Raw genomic sequence first — 12,993 nt, forward strand, 5'->3', positions numbered from 1 at the left:
ATAACTTCATCAAGATTTGCTAGTGACAGCTCAGTATCAAAGTAAAGTTTAAGTTCAACAGTTGAGGATGGAGGTGCAGAAGATAATGGTTGTAAATTTTCGAAAGTAGAATCGGTTGCTTGCTTGGAAAACTTAGCAACTGGTTCTTTGGACTGCTTCTGATGTTGAGCTAAATGATCAGTTGGCTCTTGAGTTGAGAGATTTTGGGAATATGCTGGAAGAGTCAGCTCTTGGTCCATTTCCCATTGTTTGATTTCCATCTGGAGTGATACAAGATCCGAGTCCAGTTGGTCATAAACAGCTTTATCATTGAATGCGGTTGGACTGATAGGATCAAAATTGAGTCGCAACTGAGTAAGAATTTTTTGTAACTTCTTCTCACGCATCTGGTCAAAGAAGTATTTCTTCTGCTCCAGAGTTTGAACAATTGAAGAAGCTTTGACTATTTTAAGCACAACCTTCTCCAGTTTTATGAATTTCTCGAGAACTGATTTCTTCTGAAGTTGCGTAGCAAAAACTTCAGTTCTGTATTTAAGCCATTCATCGTAGACTTTCAGCTTAGTCAAAGAAAACTCATTGATCTCTTTCCATATCAGATCAATATGAGTTTGGATTGGGTTTGTTGGCCTAGGCTCTTCTTGCATTTTCCTTTTGCCTTATGAATCAGTTAAGGCATGAGGAATGCTTAGCCTCGAATTTGTTGTATCAATTCTCTTTCTGATCACTACTCCTTGAGGTCTTGCACTCGGTAGAGGAGTGTGGCCAGTAATGTTGATCAAAGGAGGCTTGATTCGAGCCGATATCTTTTTATCACCAGATTTGGTGACCTTTGATTGAGCAGCAGATTGAGGTAGCTGAACTCAGCTGAAGATTCAGTTGGAATGGCTTGCAGAGGTGTAACGTACCATATTTTGAACTACTTAAATTTGCGAAAAAATAAAAATTTTCTTAAATAAGAAAATCGTCTTTCAAAATGCATCACAAATAAAATGTTTGACAAAATATTTGGAATGTAAACGAGCTTGCAAAAGTATTTGTTTTAAAAAACATAAAATGTCTTTCCAAAACATCAGAGTAAATGAGTTTAAAATGCATAAAGAAATTCTTGAAACATAGGCGGACCTCAGGTTTAGCCTCTGCGTAGTCCGAGCCGGCTCACTGGTCCCCACCTCTCGTCTCCTCAACCTCATCCTCACCTGCACCGATCAAGTCTAGTGAGTTTAAAGACTCAACATGTATAAACTGAGAATAACAAGTAATACATAATAAAATCACATGCATTTTAAAGTAGGACATACATACTTGAACCTTAACGTACTTACATAAATGTAGACGTGCCATCATATCGTAAACTTTACATTAACATACTTGCATCATACATACTTGAACATGCATAAACATAATCATTTTGCGTATAGATATGTTTCAAAGCAAGTGACCCATACATAAATGCGCCTGATCAGACTAAACCACAGTACTGGGCTGGCAGGGATGTCCAGTACCACATGCATAAGATCCCTGGTCATACTTTACCGGGTGGATTGGTCCCTGGTCATACTTTACCGCTTTCCAATCCTGATCAAACCCGGTCTTACTTCACCGGGTGGAGAGGTCCTCGGCCACGTTCACCGACTTCCAAACCCGTTCATATTTAATCACAAGTCATTTAGCATACCTAAAAAATAAACCATTTTCTTTTGCACGTCGAACATACTTAAAAACATCGAGGGCTTTGTTGGAATACTCTGGACATGATGCCCTAACCAAAGCAGCAAAGATTCAGACAGTAGATGGAGAGCTTCAGTTCATGTGTATCATTCAGGAAAGACACGATATGCACACTATCGGCAATCTGATGAAATCTTGGCCGATGCAGGGTGACATTGTAGCTTTTGCTTTAGGCACACTAGTGAGTTTAGATTCAAGATGAAAGCTTATAGCCATGTGGATCGGGTGAGATTCACACATTTTCTGAATCCTAAGAGACTTCCGAGAGTAATCTGTAAGGGAGCTGATTTATTCGATATGCTACCAGAAGAGCACACTTTCCGGAAAATCATCGGGAAAATGGGACCTATCCCACATTCCTACTCAGCTGTTCATCTTCCCGCATATCTCCTGGAGAGGGCCGATGTTTATAAGTATCTCTTGCCCGGGAACTGCATGAGAGAAAACGATTGAACTAGTATAAATGGTCCGACTCTGTGCTAACTATTGCTCCCGGTGTGAAAAGTTTCCTCCTTACACAGAATGATGACACTGAGACGTGTTGCTTCCCATTTATGACAAAGCCATATGTCCGGCTTAGTCCACATTACTCTCCGTCAATGTTTTCCGGGGCATGTTCTTGGATTACGAGGCCGAATTTTGTACATAAAGTCTACGTAGAGTTGATTTTCATTCTAATGGATGGATCATCCTGCGTTTCGATTGCTGCGACATGAACCGGCTACGACTCGGGTGCTCATTACTTCTTTGTAATGACACAAGACGTCGTCCTATTCCCTCAAAGAGGTTCTTTGTTGTTATAGATGTTCCTCGTTTCTGGAAATTTTTTCATAGGGGACTAAATTATTCAGAAGTCATCTGTTTTTCTCCTGCAAGTGCCTTCTTGTTCTTGATGTTCCTCGTGAGTGTACCGCCGGACTCGATCCACTCAAGCGTCAACGCCTCCCTTAATCTCATCCTCACCTGTAGAATTCAAACCTAGCGAGTCTATTGAATCAGCGCATTCTAAACATGAGTAACAAATAATACAAATACAAGTACATGTATTAAAAATCATACTTTTATTCAAAATAAACTAACATAAATTTGAAAGCATAATTTAATCATAAATTATCACATCATAAAGATTCCCATCATTTATCGTTTTGGGTGAAGTTGGATCCTTGAAAGTGACTAGTTGATCATGCGATCGAGTGATCAGTCTTAGCTCACTATTATGCATGGGGACGGGCATTAGGCACCGACGTAAATGAAAATACGATCGTTGGGCTCCCTCCGGAGCCTTCTCCTGTAAACGGGCTCCCTCTAAGGCATTCTCTCTCACGATATTCTCAATAATCATATATCATATAATTTTTGTCACAGTCAATTCACATCCTTCAAAATATTTTTCCTTTTCTTTTTAGTCATAAAATATTGTGTCCTTTCCACATTTGAAAAATAGTATTTTAACAGTAAAAATTGCACAGTTTTATTATAAATAAAAAAATCTCATATTTTCATCATAAACGTTTTAAAATATCATTTAGCATGCGTTATGATTTTTTGGGACACTGCCAACCCTTTTTGTACTACCCAGGTGTAAAATAACCATTTTGCTCTTGGATTAAAAAATTCTCGATTTTGTTTTCTCAATGTTGTTGACTCGAGACTATCCCAAATAATTATTTAAGCTTAAATTTGACTTCTAATATTTTTATTTAACGTAAATTCGAGCTTTTTGATTTAATTTCTTGATTATTAAACCGTGAATCGTTTAATTTTCGAATTAATTTAAACTTAATATTTTATTTCCAAAATTTAAACACAGAATTTTCATTCCTAAAATAGCCCCGTGAGCCATGAACCAACCCCCGTGGACCCTAGTTTGAGCCACTCGTTTGATCTAGGCTATGTTCGAACTCTAATCATACTAGAACCACACGTCTCGCCTGTAAAGACCGTGTATCGTATTATAATAAATCATATTTTGATTATCGATAATTCATGAAATTATCATGTAATTACGTAAATGTCGTATATAATTGATACTGGAAGTAAGAAATGTGTTCGTGATAATGAAATATTTGAATAGTAATTGATTTATGGTTGAATGATGTGCTGAACCGCAATAGAAAAGTGACACATATTACGGTTTTTAGCATAATTATTTGAGTATTAATCCAAATGAAATGAGACCAATTTCATTAGAAAGCTAATACATAGTACTAAAACTTCCATGTGTTAAGTTTTGTCCAAATCATTTTGAAAATAGGGGCAAAATCATCCCGAAGTGTAATGTATGTATTTTAGTTCCTACACTAACATATTTTTGGAGAATAAACATAACTCTCGCGTCCAATATTCAAATTTATTGAGGTCGGTGGCAAATGAAAGATAAGACATAGACTTACAAATTTCATGTTGACCACTTTTGTTAATTCGGAACCGAGAATGTTGGACAGAACATCCCGCGCCCGAGCGCGAGATGTTACCGCCCGAGCGCAGTGCAATGAGAATTCGGAGGACATAACACCACACGCCCGAGCGCAGTGCAATGAGAATTTGGAGGACAGAACACCTTGAGCCCGAGCGCAAGATGTTACCGCCAGAGTGCGAGAAGGCTTTGAGAGAAAAAGAGGGAAATTGATTTCTATCGTCCGAATCTACCTCGAAACGTTGTCCAAACGCAAAACAAATTATATATTCTGAATCCTCGCGTCGAGAGCGTTCTTTTGAGGTAATTTTCTTCTAGTTTCAACACTTCTATTTATTGAAATGTTGGAATAGCATGTATTTGAAGTCGAGATTCCTATATGTGGTAGAATAACCGACAAGAAACTAAGTTTTGAAGTCGGAATGCAATTATGTTATGATTTCGATTTGGTATGAATTTTCAAAGTCTCAAAAGATATTTGAAACTTATATTGTTGAATTTGAACGAAATTATTGATTTAAATGAATGTGTTATTGATGTAAATAGGGTTTCTATACTGAAATCTTTAAGCTACATCGAATGGAAACAAGGAATTGAGGTTATGTTGCGGTCGAGTAACATACGACAAGTATCTGTATCATATGATATGTGTCTGTTTGATTTGATTGAGAATATGTGTCGATATGCCTTATTTGTTGAATTGATGTGACAAACATGACATTATGATTGGATTTTCGATGCATAAAATAAATATTTTGTTAACATACCTTATTTGCTACATACATCGATACATGACATGCACGTTGAGCTATGATCATTGGATACCTTGATATGATTGGATTGATTCTGGGGTTTGTGAACACGATGCTATGTTTGGCATTATGGGGCCTTTAAAGCATAGTCATTTGTGGCCCCGATGATTCATTGAGATTTGGGATTTCATGGTGCTTTGTCGACACTATCATACGAGTATCCCTGATTGAGACCGGTGTGCCACTCGAACATTGATTTGATAGCGATTCGATTGATTCCGATATATGCTCAGTGGATGAGAATTTGACTTGATATCTCCACGACATACATGCATTGCATATCATATATCATTGTGTAGGTATATGTTGTATATATGATGGTTGTTCCATACGGAGCTTTGCTCACCCCCAAGAGGGGCTGTTGTTGTCTTTGTGTGTGGACAATGGCATGTACTTCAGGTTATCAGGAGACCGGAGATGGTACTTCTGGAGGGAGTCACGGTTGATTTGAGGTTTAGTGGTCTATCCCAGTATATATATGTATATGTATCTATATACCAGGGCATGTCCCGAGGATATGAGTTGTTTGTATGTAGTTGATTTTGATTATGTGTGGGTATATTTTATGATGTGAGATGAAATACTATTTTAGTATTCAAATAATATATTTTGGGCTCATTGTGAAGAAAATTTAAACTCGTTTTCCGCTGTAATTAATTAACCCTAATCAAATTATATTGTAATAACAATTAGGAGTTAAGGGCCCCACACAGTATGATATCAGAGCATAGCTGGGAATGCTCGATTTGGTCTTGTGTACACGTAATAAGCACAAATGAATTGTTAGTTTGTGTTTGATTTATTTGTATTATTTTCTCCTACTTGATTTAGTTTGAGTAAGTTATTGATGAGACTACTGATTTGATATGATGATGATGTGTAATTGATAATTATTTGTGATATTTGTACTCTATTTTGTAGATGGATCCCACAAATAAAACTGCGAGTAGTAGTACTGAGAGGATAGTTGAACAATTCGAAGTAATGTCCATGGACTTGGTGATGGCTCGATTCCAGGATTTGAAACCACCGAGATTCTTTGGCACTGAGAGTGCAGAAAGAGCAGAGGCCTGGTTAAAGGATAAAGAGCACTTGTTTAATATTGTTGAGTATTCCAAGCCTCGGAGAATGAAGCTTGCTTTGTATCAATTGAAAGACCGAGAAAAATCTTGGTGGGAAGCCGCTGAGATTGGACTGAAAGAGACCGGGATTGAAGTCACATGGGACGTCTTCAAGGCCCAGTTTTTGGAGCAATATTCTCCTCCTTCGTATTATACCTCCCAAGAGAACGAATTCAATAGCCTGCAGCAGGGAATGATGACTGTTGCAGAATATGCTTCGAAGTTTTCTACCTTGTTGAAATATGCTCCTCATGTAGCGACAAATGCAAAATCGAAATTGATAGGCTCATAATAGTTTGCATTTTTGTTGTCATATCTCTCATTGCTACCCACTACCAACATGCTTAATTGACACATTTTTGTGTGATTTTATTGTACGAGGAAGTTTTCTGCTCTTGCGATAAATCTGGGATAAAAAAAAGTGATTTTATATCAATATTAAAGTTGCCTATATGATCTTAGTGGAAGACTTGAACCAGAAAATTTCAGAAGTGATTTTTAGACAAGGCGCGCTCACACCTTATGACTACTCTTCGGCTGCCTAGTAAGAATTAAGAATTTTCATATTAAGGAATAAATACAAGATAAAGATTTTTCCGTAAAAACTCAATATTCTAGTAGATGTTTCCTAATATCTTTTAGATTTTAGAATGACAAGATAAGATTTTTGTAACAAACAAAATCTTCAAAAATAAAAGCCACAATCTCACGTGATGAAGGAGAGAGGGCGGCAGAATCAAGAAATAAATCTCTCAACATTCTCCAATAACCAACAACTCACAATTCCTTCCACCATAATCACACGTGAAGAGAAGAAAAAGGCACATGATTTTCTCTCTGATTTTCTCCACGGCTCTAGTATTTTTCTTTTATTTATTTATTTTTATGGAGATTGTAAATGAGCCATGCTTGGCTAATTTTCTAGTCTGATTTAAATGTTGTTTTCACTGTTTAATTTATCACTGTGAGGTATTCATTCTTATATTTAATATGCTTGTTATTCCAAGTATTTGTCGATTTATGATTTAATTCTATGAATATTTTATATCAATTAATCTGACAATTTAATTCGGTATATGATTTTTTACTTATAACCATGAATTCAGTGATATGTAATTGTCATGAATGATTGGTATATGAGTAGCATAAATTAGATGTGTTGTGCTATCATAATATATTAATCTAAATAAATCAACAAAACTGAATTTATCAACTGCAGCTATCTCGGTTGTTAGATTTCAGGATTAACTGTTTTCACAAATCTAAGAGCTATCGTTAATTAATATGGAATTTTATTGTGCCCAGTTGGTTATTGATAAGTTTTGACGGGATGCTGGGTTCGATCAATTAATTTAGAAAAACATAAGAATTGTAGCGGTTATCTCTATAATTCTAAGGTTAATTGCTTGAAATAACTTGAATAAATTATTTCTTACCCGATGAACAGTGATATAAATTAAATAGTAGAACTCACTTGAATCAGATATTTCTCATATTAAATTCCTCATTTTATTCTAGTTGATTAATTATCATTTTAATTTATTATTTTCCTTTCTTGGATAAATTTGGTTTAGTTTTTTATTTATTTCATATACAAAAAATCCACCTTTTACTTGCATTTTGCTCGAAAGAAATCATCCCCCGTTCCCTGTGGATTCGATCATGCTCACCATTACACTAATTTTATTTAAAGAGGAGGAATTTAAGTTTGGTGGCACAACGACAGCCCACCAAATTTTGGCGCTGTTGCCGGGGAACTGTGCAAGGTTAGTTACTTGCGAGTTTAGTTATTTTATTTTCTTTTATGCTCGTTTTTCTTGTACATGTGAACTATAATATATTCTGGAGATCGAGAAGACAACCAAAAGATTGAGAAAAGAAGCAAGACTACAGGGTAAACAACCATCATCATCATCATCTCCTGGATTAGACGTAGCATTGGAGTCAACTGACTGAAGGAAAATCTGATCTTGATCTTAACATTGAAAGAAGTGAGAGTGACGAAGAATTAATGGCAGAACCGGCTCAAAGAACCCTCAGGGAGTTAGCTAATCCTAATGTTATTCAGCAGCAATTATGCATTCAATTCCCTACTACTGAAGCTACTTTTGAATTAAAATCGGGTTTAATTCATTTATTGCCTACTTTCCGTGGTCTTGCAGGTGAAGATCCTCACAAACATCTGAAAGAGTTTCATATTGTGTGCACAACCATGAAACCACAAGGTATTACTGAGGAGCAAATCTCATTGCGAGCTTTTCCATTCTCTTTCACTACAAGATATTCCACATTCAACCACACTCAAAAGACAACGGTTTTATCAGAAACTGTTGTTTTTTTTCCTTTAAACAACGGTTTTAACTAAAACCGTTGTCTTTGTGAATTTTTTCCTTGTCAAAGACAACAGTTTTTAGAAACCGTTGTCTTTTATGGGTCAACGACAATGGTTTTAGTAAACCGTTGTCTTTTATAGGTCAACGACAATGGTTTTAGTAAACCGTTGTCTATGGGCATGCCTTTTGGTTGCTAAGACAACGGTTTTTAAACCCGTTGTCTTTGTGGTAGTTTTTTATGTAGCTAAGACAACGGTTTTTGTTAAAACCGTTGTCTTTTATGGGTTACGACAACGGTTTTTATACCGTTGTCTATGAGCGGGTTTTTTTAGTAGCTACGACAACGGTTATTAATACCGTTGTCTATGAGCGCGTATTTATGTAGCTAAGAAAACGATTTATCTTTTAATAAAACCGTTTTATGTCTCTGTTCATTCAACAATGCACCTACGACAACGGTTTTTACAAAACCATCGTTAAATTTAGCGACGGTTTAAGCAAAACCGTTTAAACCGTGGCATGATTTAAATTAGCAACATTTTTGCTTAAACCATCACTAAATTTAGCGACGGTTTAAACAAAATTGTCGCTCCATTTATTAAAACCCTCTCACTTTTGAAATTAGCGACGGAATTTGGTGAAACCGTCGCTATTGGCGACTGTTTAAACTAAACCGTCACCAATTGCGACGGTTTAATAAACAACCGTCGCTAATAGCAACTGTACAGGATTAACTGTTGCTTATAGCGACGGTTTAAACAAAATCCATCGCTAATAGCGATGGTTTTACCAAACTCAGTCACAATCTGTCTATAAATATCCGCATTTTTGGTCCATTTTACTCCACACCTCTTCACAACACTTAAAATTTTTCTCTCTTATTCGATTTAAGTAGTTTTTCGCTTCAATTTTTTTTAAAGTCTTAAGCGTAATTTAAATGAATATTGTTCGCACTGTCATATTGTAATTTTTTTTAGATTTATTAAATTATAAAAGCATTTTTTTTTATTCTCCTGAAAATATTAGCGACGAATTGTTTGTATACCGTCGCTAATTTAGCGACGGTTTTCAAAAATCTGTAGCAAATAAAACCTATGACAACAATGAAAAACCGTTGTCTTCGAGCGTACTCTTTAACCACAGGGCCTTTAACAACGGTTTTACAAGACCTACGACAACGGTTTTTCACCGTCGTCTTTAGACGTCTACGACAACGGTTTTTCATCGTTGTCTTTTAGCGCACCTTTTAACCACATGACCTTTAACAACGGTTTTACAAGACCTATGACAACGGTTTTTCACCGTTGTCTTTAGCCTTTTTTTGTAGTGTTTAACCGACAGAGCTAAGGATTGGCTCTATTACTTACCCTCTGGGACGATAACGACTTGGGAAAATATGAAACAACAATTTTTGGAGAAGTTCTTCCTAGCTTCACGTGCAACAAATATCAGGAAGGACATTTGTGGGATTAGACAGCTGAAAGGGGATACTTTATATGAATATTGGGAGAGATTTAAGAAATTATGTGCCATTTGTCCTCAACATCAGATTCTAGAACAACTCCTAGTCCAATATTTCTACGAGGGTCTCTCACTTTTCGATAGGAACGTGATTGATGCTGCAAGTGGAGGTGCATTGGTAAACAAAACGCCTCAAGAGGCACGAGCTCTAATCTTCAACATGGCTGCCAATGCATAGCAGTTTGGGACTAGGCAAGATAACCCTCCACGACAAGTTAATGAGGTAAGCGCTAACCCTATCGATCAAAAGTTAGATTCTTTGACATCCCTTTTGAAAAAGTTGGTTGTAGGACAGGTACAACATGCCAAAGCTTGTGGTATATGTGCGATTGTTGGACATTCGACGGACATGTGCCCTACATTACAAGAAGATCCAACACAGTTAATGCAATCGACGGGTTTCCTGGACAACCTCAGCGCCGATACGATCCATGTTCTAATAGCTTCAATCCAGGATGGAAAGATCACCCGAATTTCAGCTATATGAATCAAGGCGGTCAACAGGGATATCCACAACAAAATTATCACAAACATCCATCACCTGCGCAAGCCTCTAACTCGGGTATGTCCCTAGATGAAATTGTGAAGGCCTTAACTGAGAACACTCAAAAATTTCAAAAGGAAACGAGGGCTAGCATTAAGAATTTGAGCACTCAAGTGGGACAGTTGGCGACCACAATTCACAAGTTGTAAGCACAAAATTTTAGTAATCTACCTTCTCAGAAGTGGTGAATCCAAGAGAGAATGTGAGTGCAATTACTTTGAGAAATTTAAAGAATTGGAGGTTCAAGAAATTGGGGTACAAGCATCAACCAAGCAAAAGGGAGAAAATGAGATAAAAGTTGAGGATAAAATAATCAATCAAGATGATGCTCCGAAAGGTAAGTTTTCTCCTCTATTTGAGTATAAACCTATTCCCCCATTCCCTCTTGCATTGAATAGGAAATGTGAAAGTATTAAGGAGTTGAATGACACTTTATGTAGAGGCGAGGTAAATATTCTTTCATTAGATGCTATTAAACCAGTACTTCGTTGCGCTAAATTTTTAAAAGAATTGTGTACTACACAAAATAGAAATAAGTTGAAGGCCGTAAAAGAGAAAAGGTAGGAGAACATGTTTCTACTATTATTCAAAAAACTATTCGTTTCAAATGCAGTGATCCATGTATGTTTTCTATCCCTTGTACTATTGGCGATACTAGACTTGAAAGTGCTATGTTGGATTTGGGTGCTTCTATCAATGTCATGCCTGATTCTGTTTATAATTATTTGGAACTTGGACCTCTGACTGAAATCGGCATTGTGATTCAATTGGCTGATAGGTCCACTATTTATCCTAGAGGTGTAATTGAAGATGTTTTTGTGAAAGTTGAAAATTTGGTTTTTCCTGCTGACTTTTATGTGCTTGACATGGAAAATGATGATTTAAACAGTCAAATTTTGCTAGGAAGACCATTTTTGAAAACTTCAAAGTCTGTCATAAATGTTAATAGTGGTACCCTTACCATGGAATTTGATGGTGAGATTGCTAAGTTTAATATTTATGATACCATGAAATATCCTGTTAGTGACAACACTATTAATACTCTTGATATCGTTAATCACTTGTCACAAGAAAATTCAAAAATTATTGATAAGAATGATTTAGAGGAGATTATTGAAAGACCTTTTGAGAATTCTAATACTATATTTTCTCTCTCTGATTCGCAGACATTTAAAATTGCGCGAAAACTTCCTCCAGATAAACCCAAGCATGTAATCATAAAATAGGGAGGAAATATCCAAGCGATAGGGATTTCCAAGAAATTCAAAGAAAACAAGCATTTGCTGAAATTTGCTATGAAAATATTCAAGCGGAATAAAGTGGACAAAGTGACCATCTATGAACCACCATGAGCAACAAGAAAGAATGAATGTCGAGCATAACGACTTAAAAAAATTGCGCTTTTGGGAGGCAACCCAAATTTTTGTTCTTAATATTTATAAGTTTTGTTACTTTTGCGCAGAAGAGGTCTTTTTACAGGGCATGATCACGCCTTATAAGGAAACCACTTCTAGTAAAAAAAAAATTGAGGTCTTAAACACAGATGAAGTTTTTTAACAAGGCGTGATCACGCCTTGTTCGTACACTTCCTCTGTAGTCCCAACACAGTAGATGTCTTTTGACAAGGCGTGATCACGCCTTGTCCGAAAAATCTTCTGAGAAAAAAAGAATTTACATTTCTTTTATCTAACACTATTTGTTATCACCCCTTTCACATCTTTTCTCAACAGCTTCCATCATCGATCCACCATTTTCACGGCCACAACAATAGAAAGCTTTACTCTACAATATCAAACAATTTTCAGGGAAGTTCTCTTACTTCCCTTGCATTTTTTCTATGTGTTGTGCATCTATTTTTTGTGTCATTGAGGACATTGCCACATATAGGTGTGGGAGGGGTATATAGCTTTATTTCTAGTTTCAATTTCTATTTTTTTTTCAAGTTTCAATTTTTTTTTCCTTTTCCATTTTTTTTGCATGTTTATTCAAAAAAATTTAAAATTATGAAAAGTGAATAAAAAAGGGGAGAGAGAGTACGACATAGTGAATTTGTTTGATCCATAAAGCATTTAATGTTTATTCATTATCTCTCTCATTTGAATCTTGAATGCCTCTGATGCGAGTCTAAAAAAAAAACTGATGTTTTCTTTGTGTGCAACTATTTTGGCATTCTTACTGCTACATTTATGGGAAGTTGCTCTTGATGATGTGTTGAAATGACAATTGTATGGTGTATAGCACACATACCTTTTTTTTTTTTTTGAGCTTTGGGCCTATAAGCAATCATCATATCATGCTCCGTTTTTTATTTGATTGTGTGTTGGTCATGCATTGTTGATTTTTCTAGAACTTGCATTGTTATACATGTATTTGTTGACATCTTTTGATGGATTAGGTGCACAAACAAAAGTAAAGGGTATTAGGTTTAAACAGTTTTCTTTCGCATCATCAGTGTCGTTCTTTTGAGCCTACCCTGATTCATTTATCCTTTAGTGAGCCAAGTTCGAGCCTGAGCTTA

The 12,993-nt window shown here is 36.2% G+C and overlaps 1 non-coding gene across 1 annotated transcript; it reads right to left on the reverse strand.

Annotated features, from left to right (window-relative positions):
* Nucleotides 1–9,854: 9,854 nt before the first annotated feature.
* On the reverse strand, nucleotides 9,855–9,961 carry LOC142521572 (small nucleolar RNA R71). The gene has a single exon (XR_012814277.1). It is a non-coding gene; the product is annotated as a small nucleolar RNA R71 (small nucleolar RNA).
* Between the last annotated feature and the right edge of the window lie 3,032 nt (nucleotides 9,962–12,993).

This window comes from Primulina tabacum, chromosome 12 (genome assembly GCF_025594145.1).
Source record: "Primulina tabacum isolate GXHZ01 chromosome 12, ASM2559414v2, whole genome shotgun sequence".
NCBI classification, from domain to species: Eukaryota; Viridiplantae; Streptophyta; class Magnoliopsida; order Lamiales; family Gesneriaceae; genus Primulina; species Primulina tabacum.